Source organism: Microtus oregoni, unplaced genomic scaffold, assembly GCF_018167655.1.
Source record: "Microtus oregoni isolate MIOR12 unplaced genomic scaffold, Mior012 000027F_ref0000203, whole genome shotgun sequence".
Taxonomy (NCBI): Eukaryota; Metazoa; Chordata; class Mammalia; order Rodentia; family Cricetidae; genus Microtus; species Microtus oregoni.
Genome location: NW_024543086.1, coordinates 8,983,459 through 8,998,502, shown reverse-complemented (window position 1 = coordinate 8,998,502; position 15,044 = coordinate 8,983,459).

The following is a 15,044-nucleotide window of genomic DNA, read 5'->3' as shown; positions in this document are numbered from 1 at the left end:
TTCATATCACCATCTCCTCCCCGAAAAAATTATTACTCTGTTGGACAATAAAGCTACTTAGGAAATTTAAGTTTTTCTGTGCTATTTTCTCATGCTTTGTGTGCAATTCATTTTAACAACCAACCCTAAGAAAATACAAAATGATTAAATTTATATATGGTCATACCATAAAAACTAACTAGGAGATGGCAATGGTTCAATTATTAAGCACTTGCAATACAACCATAGGTATTCAGTTCAATGCTCACTACCCACATATAGCGTTTGGTTAGGCAATACATGCTTCTTATTTTAGTGCTAGGGAAGCAGAAACAGACAGATTTCCTGGAGGTCACTGATCAGCCAGTATAATCTAATTAGTGAGACTCAAGTCTTAAATATAAGTACAGTCTCCAAAAATGAGGTATATGAGTCTTTAAGAATGAGGGTTTGTCAAGAACAAACTCTGTCCTCTGCACTCATGTACACAAATGAATGTATATCTCAGAACAGAAATGTGTGCTAAACACAATGCAGTTGTACAAACTACCCATATACTACAAATACTAACACACACACACAGGTACACACACACACACACACACAATACTAAAATACTGAGTCAACAGTTGTCTGTCAATGGAGGAATAGATGAAGAAAATTTGTTGTAAATATATAATACTCTTAAACAATAAAAAAGAATAAAATAGAAAACCATGATATTCATAATAACAAAACAAAACAGAAGGCATTATTTTAAAACAAATAAGTCAGTCATAGAAAAAAAGAGCACCATATTGGATATTTTAAATGTTTGATTGATATAATACTAGTTTTTACTGTTGTTTGAATAAAGATTTTCTGGTATAAACACTTATGGAAACAATATGTGATGTTCACTGTACATAATTAATATCATGACATTTGATAATAAATACAAATTACATAGATTCTTTCATTTTGCCTTCTAAATAATTTGAGTACTTACTATCCCCTTCTCTACCCAGCTTCCCAGAATGCAATGGTCTTTCTCAAAGCAGAGATTGCTTGAGTTGTCTCGTTGGCTTTTCTGTGTTCAGCCTTAAGCATCTCTACTGTATAATCAAGAGACGATTGATGATACAGACAATTCATTCATCTATAGAACCAGAGGGTTCCTATCCCTAGACACTTCTTGCCAGGCAAATAGAATCCCCTTTCCCTGAACATTTTGCTTCTGCTTTTTATCTCCCACTTTCCCTTGGCATTTTCCCATTTAAAGATATCCCCCGCCCTACCCCATGCATCTTGTTCCTTGAGTTCACTGCTACTTATTCAGGGTTTTAGTACTTGCTGTTCATCTTTATAAAATTGCTTTGCCCCAAGATATCCTTAAAGCTTGCTCACAGAAGTCATTCAAAAATAATGTTCCCTCAGTGTCTATCTACTCAATCTGTCTTATCCCCTAATTTCTCACAAAACACATTGTTTTTTTTATTGATTTTTATTGAGCTCTACATTTTTCTCTGCTCCCTTCCCTGCCTCTCCCCACCTCTTCAACCCTATCCCATGGTCCTCACGCTCCCAATTTACTTAGGAGAACTTGTCTTTTCTACTTCCCATGTAAGTCTCTCTTAGGGTCCTCATTGTTGTCTAGGTTCTCTAGGATTATGATTTGTAGACTAGTTTTCTTTCCTTAAGTTTTAAAAACCACTTATGAGTGAGTATATGATAATTGTCTTTCTGTGTCTGGGTTACCTCATTCAATATAAAGTTTCTAGCTCCATCCATTTGCTTGCAAATTTCAAGATGCCATTTCTTTTTCTGCTGTGTAGTACTCCATTGTGTAAATGTATCACATTTCCTTATGTCGAAGGGCATATATACAAAGAACTCAAGAAATTGGTCATTGAAAGAACACATAATCCAACAACAACAACAAAAATGGAGTACATATCCACAGCGAGAACTCTCAACAGAGGCATCTAAAATGGCTAAAAGACACTTAAGGAAATGTTCAACATCCTTAGTCATCTGAGAAATGCACTTCAAAACAACTCTGAGATTCCATCTTACACCTGTAAGAATGGCCAAGACCAATAAACACTGATAAGAACTTATGCTGGAGAGGATGTGGGGTAAAGGGAACACTCCTGCATTGCTTGTGGGAGTGCAAGCTGGTACAGACCCTTTGAAAATCAGTATGGCAATTTCTCAGAAAAATAGAAAACAAACTTCCCCAAGACCCAGCAATACCATTTTTGGGTATATATCCAAAGGATGCTCAATTGTGCTACAAGGACATGTGCTCAACTATGTTCACAGCAGCATCGTTTGTCATAGCCAGAAGCTGGGCACATTATTTTTTATGTTTAATTTATTTTAGCAAAAATTTCCATTTCATTACAACACGTAGTATTTTTATTTTCCTATTATCTGTCTCCACACTAGAATGGAGGTTTTATTTAATGATTATTATAACTCAATATGGAGACAATTATGTGATACAAGTATATGTTGGATGAAAGTTTAGTAATGAAAAACATAGGAACTTCTTGCTGCACATACATCTGCAAATACACGTTGTATATGGCTCAAGCAGAACATACATATTTATTTAAATCACAACACCAAAATTTTAATGTTTGTAAACATCTTTATAAATGTATACCTTCAATTTCTTAAGTTAGACTCCCTAGCTATGGTAAATGTTGGTTGTATAAATAGCTATCAATGTATGTTTTACCATTTTCAATTAATTTTCATCATCCCTCTTTATAAAACTAGGCAGTACTTTAAAATATGATGACATAATCTGAAATATACTACAGCCAACAGATTGGGAGACAGTTGTTGCTCTGAAGATAGCTTATTGCTGGGGTGACTTCATGCTACATGGTAGAAGAGCTGAAAACAGTGTTACCAAGGTCATAGCTGGGATGAAGAGAGGGAGAAGGATTCATGGGAAGAACAAAACTGTGACTTCTTTGGAGAAGCATGGAGGATTTGCACTGAACAGTATAAAGTCACAGTAGTGTGGATGACTTCTGTAAGTTCTGATATAGGAGATAGACTCCGTTTTCAGGTATCTGACCCATCCACTAGCTAAGGAAGATGGGAAACCGAGAACTGACTTGGAGATAATTAGAAATGTGGACTGTCGGCTAGTTGGGCTTTATTTTTAAGTTTTCCCCCAGAAGGAAAGCTCTAAGATTTGGACGACTAGAAGTGGGAAGTTGAGACAAGGGAACAGACATATTACTGAGTTGCTTGCCATATGCATATAGGATAGCTAAACTGTCCAATTTACAATAAAATAAAATACGCATGAATTTAATCCTCAGCACTGCACAAAAAGAGTAATATGGTTAATATATATGATGTAATTTCTCCATATTTTGGCCCAAACTGACCCTAATATATTTCATGAAATCATTGAGGAAGTTAAAAAATTATCCACACCGATCATAACACATTAAGAAACAATAGATGGCCCTAAATAAAGTTTCAAAGCAATATCTCATCCTACATATTCTTAAATCATCTGTAGGGATCTGAGACACATAATTTAATCTCTGTTGTCATGAAGGAGGGAACTAAACAAGGTAGGCATATCAAGTGTTTTGTTTTGTTTTTCTCAGGCTCATCCACAGTTAATAGCCTGATTTACTAATCCAGGATATGACCAAATGTTTGTGAGTTATGTCATGAGATCCCTTGCCTGAAATCATTATAAAATTTAATCATAAACAGATACATTTAAGTGAATCAGCAAACACTATTTTCCTATGCATAAATTTATGTGGACTTGTGAATTAACAATTAATGCCATCAATTACTTGTTTACCGCTTCATATTGGAAAGAGTCAGCACAACATCTTGACTTGTGGAGGAGGTCTAATGGTTAAATAAAGAATTCACAAAAAAAAGAATTACATTTCCACTGAAATATATAGTACAAAGTGTCAGAGGGTCAACATTTGGGAAGTCTGCCTTCCAAACATATTCACGTTGTCCTACCCTGTGTCTCAGCAGCTTCTGGCAACCTCACACTCACTGCTCCTGAACAGTCATATATTCCAATATTTTGATGCAAAATAGATGTTTAGGCAGAAGAATCACCTTGGTATTTCATTTGATAAAGTTATACAATACCTTATTCCTTTTTTTGTACAGATCAAAAAAATTCTTATGGACTATTAACTTGCCTAAGTTTTTCAGTGCATTTGGGGGATTAGAAGCGTGCATATGGTGTGTCTAGACACCCAGGACAGAAAATCAAATCCTCTCCTATGTAAATAACACTCTTTAGCAGAGGAGAAGCACTCTGAGTACAGTTTAATGTGTCTTCTTTTACAATAATAAGCATTCTAAACTCCAAGACAGGAAAACCAGAGTTTTAATATGATAATCTAAACCACTTCGCAAGTTAAACGTCTCTACTGGGCTGAGTTGCTGATTGAAGTGTCTGGTCTCAATTGCCAGCCCCCTCTGTTGTGCTTGCTCTAGATGGCATACGGAAACTTTTCTTCCTGACAAGAGACAAAACATTTCTGCCAGATGAAGTGACATTGTGTTCACTCAATAAGGATACAAGGCCCTGAGGTCCTTTAGCATGAAAGAGAGCAAAGAAATCCTCATTAGCTAACTGAGGGGGAACGAAGGTCATCCCACAGAGAGAATGTCATGCTTACACGTCACCTCAAACAGTTGTTCTTCATTAATTTTGTAAACCCAAGCTGGGCTATCATCGAGGTTCATTTTAATATTCTGCTCTCTGTCAGAAATAATGGTGAGGGTGTTTGTTTCCTCTGTAACGTACGTTAGAGGACAACCCATGATCATTTGCCTTCACACCAAAGAGCTCAAACAATGTTTTAGGAAATAATATGATTAAACTTAATGTCTGTAATCAGCTTGTATTTCTCAGAAGAAATAAATGAGGACTACAGTCATTTATTTTAAAGATTTCATTATACAAATTCATAAAAGCACTGTTACTCTGAGTGATGGGATACTGCAAAGAACTAGGTAGTTACAGACTTAAATCATAAAAACCTTGATTATTAGAGATCTCTAAGTCACCCCATCTAAGAAAAGATACCCTTTATACGAAAACAAAAGAATTAAGGCACCAGTTATACAAAACACAAAATGTATGGTATAGAACAAGATAAGATCTCCTGAGTAAATTGGGAGCATGGGGATCTTCGGGGAGGGTTGAAGTGGGGGGGGGGGGGAGAAAGAGGGAGAGGAGCAGAGAAAAATGTAGAGCTCAATAAAAAAAAAAAGTCTTGAGTTTTTCATAGTAGGTAGAAAACAGCAGAATGAGATTGTCACACCAGAGGACTGCAAAAAGCACCTTTAAAATGCATATCATTTCTGCTGTCAGCAGTACTTGCTTGATAGTTTACCTTTTGATAGCATATATCCATCATTTTTATAAATTGAGATGATATAGTTTTTGACAACAATAAAAAATTCAAAGGTTTTAGCAGACACATATGGCTTTTTTCAATAAAAATGAGAAAGCACTAAATAGATATTTCTCTTCTTGGGAACATATGCTTTTAGCTGCTTAAAATAATCTCAATAAATATGCTAAATATTTCTATAGTGTAAGACATGCTTTTGAGTAGCCATATGTTCTTAATAATAAGTACTTCACAGGGTCATAGAATGGTTCATGGGGTGAAAGGGCTTGCTGCAAAACTAACAACAACTTTGTTTTTATCCCTGGAACCCACATTGTGGAGGGAGAGACCTGACTTCCTCAGGCTGTCCTCTGATGTCCATATGAGTAAAGAGTCATATGAGGATACACACATAAACACACAATCAATAAATAAACACATAAATGCTAATGAAAATATTTTACACAAACAGGTGTATAATAACATGGCAAAAGCAAAAAATATTATAAAAACCAGTTTTGACTATTCAGTTAATAAGAGAAAATTTAAAAATAATCATATTTCAGAATGAAAGCAAAATGCAAACAAAATTCTAATAAAATGTCATATATAATCACAACTTTAAGTCAATATATTATTATTTTATGGGACCTCCTTCAATAATTTCTTTAATTAAAATAGAGAGGATCAATCAATAACATGGCAAACATAACTTTATATTAGGTCAAGTTTTGGGAGTAAAGTGTTTAAGGCAACATATCTGCTTTAAATGTGTATTCATGATCATCTGAACTATATTAATAGCAATTTAAAATTCTGTAAAATAAAATCACACACAGTAAAATTTTCATGAACTTGACTTAGGTAGAAAAAGTAAAGTAATTTATGAAGGGTGTCAGAAATTCACTGACAATGATAGCAGAAATTATGAATTCATTGCCAAGTGAATGCAACTCTCTCTACCACCAACAATTTGTGGGTTTTATTAAGGTTTAAACTCTAAAAATATTTCAAGTGCACATCTCCTTTAAAAATGCTATTGAACCTCTCTTGGGCATATATCCAAATGATGCACAATCATGCTATAAGGACATTTGCTCAACTATGTTCATAGCAGCATTATTCATAAGAGTCAAAACCTGGAAACAACCTAGATGCCCCTCAACCAAAGAATGGATAAAAAAAATGTGGTACATTTGCACAAAGGAGTACTTACTACTCAGCAGTTAAAACAACAATATCTTGAAATTTGCTTGCAAATAAATGGAACTAGAAAAAAGCATCCTGAGTGAAGATACCCAGACATAGAAAGATGAACATACTATGTACTCACTCATAAGTGGATACTAGCTGTAAAGCAAAGGATAATGAGCTTATAGTTCATGATCCTAGAGAAGCTAAGTAACAAGGTGAAAGAAAATATACATAGATCCACCTGGAAAGGGGAAACAGACAAGAACGTCTGTCAAAATTGGTAGCATTGGGTGGTGATAGACGAAATGGAAGGGAAAGGGGAGAGAAGATAAAGGCAGAGGAGAACTTGAGGGAGCAGAATAGTTGAGATGGAGGAAGGACAGATATGAGAATAATGAAAGAGATATTTATATTGAGGGAGCCATTATGGGGCTAGCAAGAAACCTGGCACTAGGGAAATTCCTAGGAATCCACAAGGATGACCCAGCTAAGACCCTAAGCAATAGAGAAGAGGATGCCCAAACTGGCCTTGCCTGCAGTAAGACTGATGAATAACTTACATATCACCATAGAATCTTCATCCACAAAGGCAGAAACCCACAGTGGAGTACTGGATTGAACTCCCAAACTCCAGTTGAAGAGTAGGGGGATTAAGAATAAGAGCAAAGAGGTCAATACCATGATGTGACACCCACTGAAACAGTTTACCTGAGTTAATGGGAGCTCACCAACTACAACCAGACAGGGAAGGAAACAGCATAGGTCCAAACTAGTTCCTCTGGATGTGGATGACAGTTGTACGGCTTGGTAGACTGTAGGGCCACTGGCATTGGCTCTGGGATTTCTCCCTACTGCTTGTACTGACATTTTGGGAAGCTATTATTTTTGTGTGGATACCTTGCTCAGCCTAGATGTAGTAGGGAGAGCCTTGGGTCTTCTCCAAAGCAATGTGCCTTACCCTCTCTGAGGACTGGATGAGGGTGGGGGTTTGGGGGAAAGGAGGATGAAATGGGAGAAGAGGAGGGAGTGGGAAATAGGATTGTATGTAATTAGAATTGGCATGTATAATGGGAAAAAAGCTAGTTTATTTTCTTATTAAAACTTAAATAGAAGAAAAAAATTTTAAAAAAATGTATATAATACTAACATAGAGGAAAAAATTCTGTAACTAACACACATATACATCTATCTACGTGTATATATGCTAGTAAGTTTTAGGAAGACAGTATTGGAGAATAAGGAAGTTGATGCAGTTCACTCCTTTATTTCATAAATAGCAATGCACAGAAAAAGTAACATTATCAATATATGAGCAATAAAGTGCTGCAAAAATGCTCAGCTGACCTTTTCTGATAGCAGAATGTTAAGGCCACACCTTGAAGCACTGTCTTCAATCATACATCAGGCTTTATGTCTAGTGAAACTCATTGAAAACCCACCATCTGTTGTGGTTTTTCATTGAGTTCAACTTGATTGTGATACTATATGAATGCCAATGGCACTGCCAGAAACAATTTTTTTCTGCATCATATGTTGATGTATGTTAGAAAAAACTGATTGACAGATGACTAAAGGAGGGTTATAACCATGAATAATGAAACAATGTGCTTCTATGATGTATTTTTGCTCCTATGCTATTACTGCTTTTATTAGAGATGATGCAAAATAATTAGCATCTTTAATTTTCTGTGTGCCTACTCAATCCTATTGTTTCTGCAAAAGTAATCTGAAGTAAAAATAAAATCTCAAACCAAACCAAATATGAATGTTATTCAATCATTATTCCATCTAGAATCATCACAATATACTGGGCTGCAAAACAGAGGGTTTGTGTTAGGCTTGCCAGAGAACCAGGTAGATCGCCCAAAGACCTTCTCCAAACTTTGTTTCCCAAACCCAGTCTTATCTCTATCACTGAAACAGAACACCAGCTGCATCCTTCCTTCACCCCTCCCACAACTCCTGGGGATGTCACAGACCATCATCTCCTAACATCCCTCTTCAATCTCTTTGCAGTATCTGAGTCCCCAACTCGAGCAATACCCCCTTCTAACTCAAGGCCATTTGCCCCTCAGAACAACAAGTAGATTGAAGGCAGATCCATACCTCTCTACTGCTCCTGAGATGCAATTATCTCTACTATTACCCTGACCTCTGCAGCTGGAAATCTTCTGTAGTCTCTTTCCAGCCCCAGCCCCAATGGTTTACAAAGACCTTCTCCAACATTACATCACCCAACTCATTCCACTTACCAAGAATCCAAACTCAGAATCCAGTAGCTTATATCCCTGTGGACACAGAAGCTGAAGAGGCCAGGAGAATAGAACACAACACACAGTCATCATACTATTTGAAAATGCAAAGAAGAAATAGAAACCAAGTAACCGAACACCTAACCAACAAAGACAAATCCGGGAATCAACATGTAGACCTTTACTCGACCCAAACCAGATACTAAGACACTAGCATAAAAACACAAAGTATGGAATATATACACGCTGGAGTACTACGCTGCGGTAAAAAACAATGACTTCTCGAATTTTGCATGCAAATGGATGGAAATAGAAAACACTATCCTGAGTGAGGTGTCCCAGACCCAAAAAGATGAATATGGGATGTACTCACTCATAATTGGTTTCTAGACATAAATAAGAACCACGGAGTCTACAATAGGTGAACCTAAAGAAGCTAAGTAAGAAGGTGAACCCAAGGAAAAACATATAGTTGTCCTCTTGGCTAAGGGAAGTAGACCAAATTTCCGGGGAGAAAAAGGGATCTTGGGGGTGGGGTGGGATGGGGGTAAGGGGAGATGGGGAGAGAAAAGGTAGAAGGGAAGGAGGGGGGACCTGGGAAACAGGAGAATTGGGATAAAGGAAAGGTGGATAGGGGAGCACGGAAGCACAATTCTTAGTTAAGGGAGCCACTTTAGGGTGGGCAAGAGACTTGACCCTAGAGGGGCTCCCTAGTGCCCAAGATGAGGTTCCCAGTTAGTTCCTTGGGCAGCTGAGGATTGGGAACCTGAAATGACCCTATCCTAGAGCAATACTGACGAATATCTTGCATATCATCATAGAACCTTCATCTGGTGATGGATAGAGATAGAGACAGAGACCCACACAGGAGCACTGGACTGAGCTCCCAAGGTCCCAATGAGGAGCAAAAGGAGGGAGAACATGAGCAAAGAAGTCGGGACCACGAGGGGAGCACCCACCCACTGAGACAGTGGAGCTGATCTACTGGGAGCTCACCAAGGCCAGCTGGACTGTGACTGAAAAAGCATGGGATAAAATCGGACTCTCTGAGGGGGAGGGGGAGAAGGGTGGGAGGAGGGGGAGAAGGGTGGGAGGAGGGGGAGAATGGTGGGAGGAGGGGAAGGGAAATGGGAGGCTGGGAGGAGGTGGAAACTTGTTTTTTGTTTATGTTTTTTTTTCTTCTTTTCGCAATAAAAAAAAAAACACAACCACCAACAGAAAGGGTAATGTCTCCAATAGAGCTAAACTATCCCACTATACCAGACCCTAAATATTTCAACATAGCTGAAACACAAGAAAATAACCTTAAAATTAACAATGTACAGATGATAGGTGGCCTGAAAGACAAAATTAACAAATCGCTCTAAGAAATCCAGAAAGTGACAAAAATTTGGAAAAAATTAAAAAATCCCTTAAGAAAAAAATCCAAGAAAACACAAACAGTTGAAGGAAATCAATAAAACTGTTCAAGATATAAAAATGAAAATAGAAGCAATAAAATACATGAACTAAGGAAATTTTCTAATTGAAAATTTTAGTAATTTGAGCAGTAACTACAGAGGCAAGCTTCACCGGGAAAATTCAAAAGATTGAAGACGAAATCTCAGACATTGAAGTTAAGAGAGAAGAAATGGATAAATCTGTCAAATAAAATGTTAACTCTTAAAAAAAAAACCACTGACATAAAGAATCCAGGAAATCTGAGACACAATGAAAAGACAAAATATAAGAGTATAAAAGTAGTAAGTATAGAAAAAGGAAAGGAAACCCAACTCAAAATCCAGAAAATGTTTTCAACAAAATCATGGATAAAATTTTACTAATCTGACAAACAAAATGCCATAATAGGTATAGGAAGCATAAAAAGTACCAAGCATATTGGACCAGAAAATAAAGTCCTATGGGACCTCATGAAACTAAAAAGCTTCTAAAAAGTAAAGGGTACCTTCAAACAGACAAAGTGACAGCTTACAGAATGTGAAAAGATGTTTTTTATCAACTCTATTTCTGATAGAGGTCTCATATCCAAAATACATAAAGAGCTCAAAAAAGTAGATATCAAATAATTCAACTTAAAAAATGGGGAACAGATCTAAACAGAGAATTACCAATGGAGAAATTTCAAATGACTTTGAAACACTTAAAGAAACTTTAAGCATTCTTATCCATCAGGAATTGCAAATCAAAACTAGTAAGAGATTGCACATTACACTGTCAGAATGGTTAAGGTCAAAAACACAAGAGGCGCCGGGCAGTGGTGGCGCACGCCTTTAATCCCAGCACTCGGGAGGCAGAGGCAGGCGGATCTCTGTGAGTTCGAGACCAGCCTGGTCTACAAGAGCTAGTTCCAGGACAGGCTCCAAAACCACAGAGAAACCCTGTCTCGAAAAACAAAAAACAAAACAAAACAAAACAAAAAACAAACAAACAAAAAAAAAAAACACAAGAGGCAACTCTTGATGGTAAGGATGTGGAACAAGCAAGCCCCCCCCCCCACCCCATTGTTGGGTGGAAGTGAAAACTTGTACAGCCACAATAAAAACAAATACGGTTCTTCAGAAAGTTGAGACTTTTTCTATCTCACGATCCAGCTATACTATTCTTGGGTGTATACCCAGAATGTTCTATCCTACTTAAAGAGCAGAACAGAAGCAGAGGGAATCACACTGCTGAGGACAACAAACACACAACTCATTGAACATTGAAAAATCAAGCTGGTACCTGACCGCTAAGGTTCTAGTCTCTTTGAAATAGGAAGATACTCTGTGGGCAACTCAAAGATAAACCTGAATAAACAAATGCAGCCACAATACCTTTGACCTACATTCATTCTATCCTGCATACAAAATATGCTAAGACAATGGTGGGACAGAATGGTGGGGGTAGTCAAACAATACCTGACACTGCTGGGTACCCAAAATCAAGAGATAGATAGCCTAGAGATTTGAGGCAAAACCAAAATACTGCTCTAAAGCAATAAAACCAGTAAACCGAATCCTGGTAATATTCTGCTATTCTCGTCAGGGCCTTATCCAGTCATCATCCAAGAGGCCTTCTCTGGCAATAGATGGCCATTATGGAGAGAAAGGGAGAGAGAGAGAGAGAGAGAGAGAGAGAGAGAGAGAGAGAGAGAGAGAGAGAGTCTAAATTAGAGAGAGGCCTCCATTAAATTCTTTCCTTCAGAGCTCAGATGATTCTGTGGAAGAGGAGATAAAAAAAATTAAGAATCAGAAGGAATGGAGGACACCAGAATTAGGCCCTCTAAATGAACTAAACCAGAAACATGTGAGCTCACAGAGACTGAAGCAGCAAGTTCAAGGCTTACCCATGTCTGTACCAGGTACTCTGTATATATATATTCTACTGGCCTAGTTCCTATAGGACTCCTGTGAGATCAAGTGATTCTCTACTCTTGTGCTTGCTCTTGAAAACCTTTTTCTCCTGTTGAGTTGCCATGTCCAAGTTCAATATGATAGTTTTTGTTTCAAGTTTTTGTTTCATCCAATATTTTATTTTGTCATGCTTGATTTTTATCTCTTAGGAATCTGACCTTTTCGAATGAAGGTGTAGATTCTGAGGGGAAAGGAGGTGGAGAGGAACTAGGACGAGTAGAGAGACAGGAAACTATAATCAGAATATATTGTGTGAAAAAGGATTCTATTCTCAATAAAAGGACAAAAATAAAGATTTGTATTTAATTACATCATGATGACATATGCTTATTTGTTCCCATTTATATTATTTTATAAGTATTGTGGTTTAATTTTAAAAAGCGATGTAAGTAGTAGAACACTTTAGAACATACAGGTTTAATATTTCCTTGTGAATGTTCTTCTATGTCCTCCTAGTCCATTGGTCAGCTGTTTCCATAATTTAAATTTCATTATATGTATCTCTAACAGCACAATTTATTGCATTATCTGATGTGCATGAACATCTACCCAAGAAAACTGTTTAGTATGTAATGTCTAGTTCAGATTGCTGTGTTATAAAACAAGTCTAATGCATGACCCATCACAATCCTTAATATGCACTGATGAGGTTGGCACTATTTTGGTATTTTTTAAATAACTGTGCAGTAAGTTTTAGTCCCTTATTTAAAATAAATCTCCCCTTATAAACATACACAACTTTGTTCTATAAATATAAATAAAATGAATTTGTTGAAATTGTATTTGCATTAAGTAAGTATGTCATGAAAGAATAAACATAACATTAAGTATTTAGGAGTATAGATAAATATTTCTGCAAATCAAAATTGAATTTGGGCTGTTGTTGATGTAATCATTCTTTTTAAACCATCATAAATATACTGCATTTATATTTTAGTCAATGTCAAATTATTTAGAAGCAAAGCAATCTTTCAATAATTGGCTTTTAAGTTAACAAGATTTAACTGTACATAGTAACAGTTTAATGAATTTTAAAATGAAATTGGGGACATGTTTGGGCTCTGATAATAAGAAAGTTATGATCCTCACTTCTTTCAATGTTTTTCCCTTTTGTCTTTCTACTTGTTTTCTGCGAGTCCTCATCCTGCCTTGCTTTTTAATTCTTACTCTTCTTATTAATCTGTCTTCATCCCCACGATTATACCTTTGTCAACATAGCTGTCCAACAAAATTTATCACACACAGAGAGAAGGTTTTTCCTTGTAACTGTAGTTTGACATTGTTTCCTAGCAAATTTTTCCTTTTACGTCTTGAAGTAGAAATTAACAACTTGTATGTACTCAAAATTAACAGCATCTCAAAACTTTCCTGAGATCCAATGACAATTTCCACTGGTGGCGCTGTCCCAGTTATCCTTTATTATGTGTTATCTTCCTACACAAATATCCAGTTATTTTTAGTTAATGAATTAATGAGCTGCTCCTTGAAATATGATAATTAACTACCATTTGACTGATAGAAGAAGCAAATTCTATGATGGGGAAATGTGAAACTTGCAGGAATCCTAATCCCTAATGCAGAGCGTAGCTGAGGCAAATATTACTGCCCTGCATGCGTTGCCTTGTTAGAGAAAACTGTTTTCAGTCCCATCAATCTCCGTCTATTTATTTAGAAATTACTGAGTTATTAGAGCTGCTGCCTGGTCTCTGGTGTTTAATTTTCGCCCTGCATCACATTCAGAAATCCTGGCTGCTGACGAAGTGCTGCGTGCTTCCATTTCTGCATCTTCCATTCCTAGAAAATGAATCTTGCTGTGAAAAATGAAGATTAATGGGCTTCATAATGACTCTCCCCTGCTAAAGGCAATCTGAATAAAGTGGAGTGGAAGTATGTGTGTGTGTCTGTGTGTGTGTGTGTGTTTGAAGAAAGCATTAAAGGGTGAAAACATATAGAAAATATTATGAATTACTTTGGATAAATGTAAACTTTCTGAGTACGGTGGCTTCTCAAAATTCTAAAAAGACCCACAATATAGCAGAACAATTATACTTCCTCTATGAATATGCAGGCTATATACAAACACACAAATATATATGTGCATACATAATAGGAGAGACCAACATGGATATTTCTATATCAATGTCCACAGCAACCTTTTTTACAATACCCTTTGTAAGCAAACCAGGTTTCCATCAACAGATGGAATAGATGCATGTATTTAAAATGTAAATTGTGTGTGTGTGTGTGTGTGTGTGTGTGTGTGTGTGTGTTTGGATGCCCTCTTGCATTATCTCTCCCCACAAGCGACAAGTTTGCAGTTTTACTTTAAGACAAATTACATAGGCTGGCAATTGACCTGAGACAAAACTATGACATTTTCGTTATGAAGAAGAAGCTCTGGACTAAATTCTGCAGTAGAATCACAATTCATACACAAGATTGTAGGGTTCTTTTTGGCAAATTGTGAGTTTCTAATTGTTTTTTCGTCTTTTAATTAAGAAAAAATGTTAACCTATTTCTTTTTTAAAATGTTAACTTAAATAGCATGCTCTAGCATGTATAAACTAAAATAAGGTGACAGAATCATATTTTTGTTAGAATGAAAGTGTTGATTTTATGATTCACCAAGATTTATACTTAATTATCCCCTTATATTGCCATTAGATTCACATGTATTAGAGTGTTTAAGGGGATTGTAATACTTGTTGCCATGTGGCTTTGGTGGTAGGATATTTAGTAAAATGTATATATATAAATAAACATATATGTGTGCATGCAGTTGAAAAGCAGGTATGTATATGCATGTACAATTATTACTCTGAGAAAAATATTTT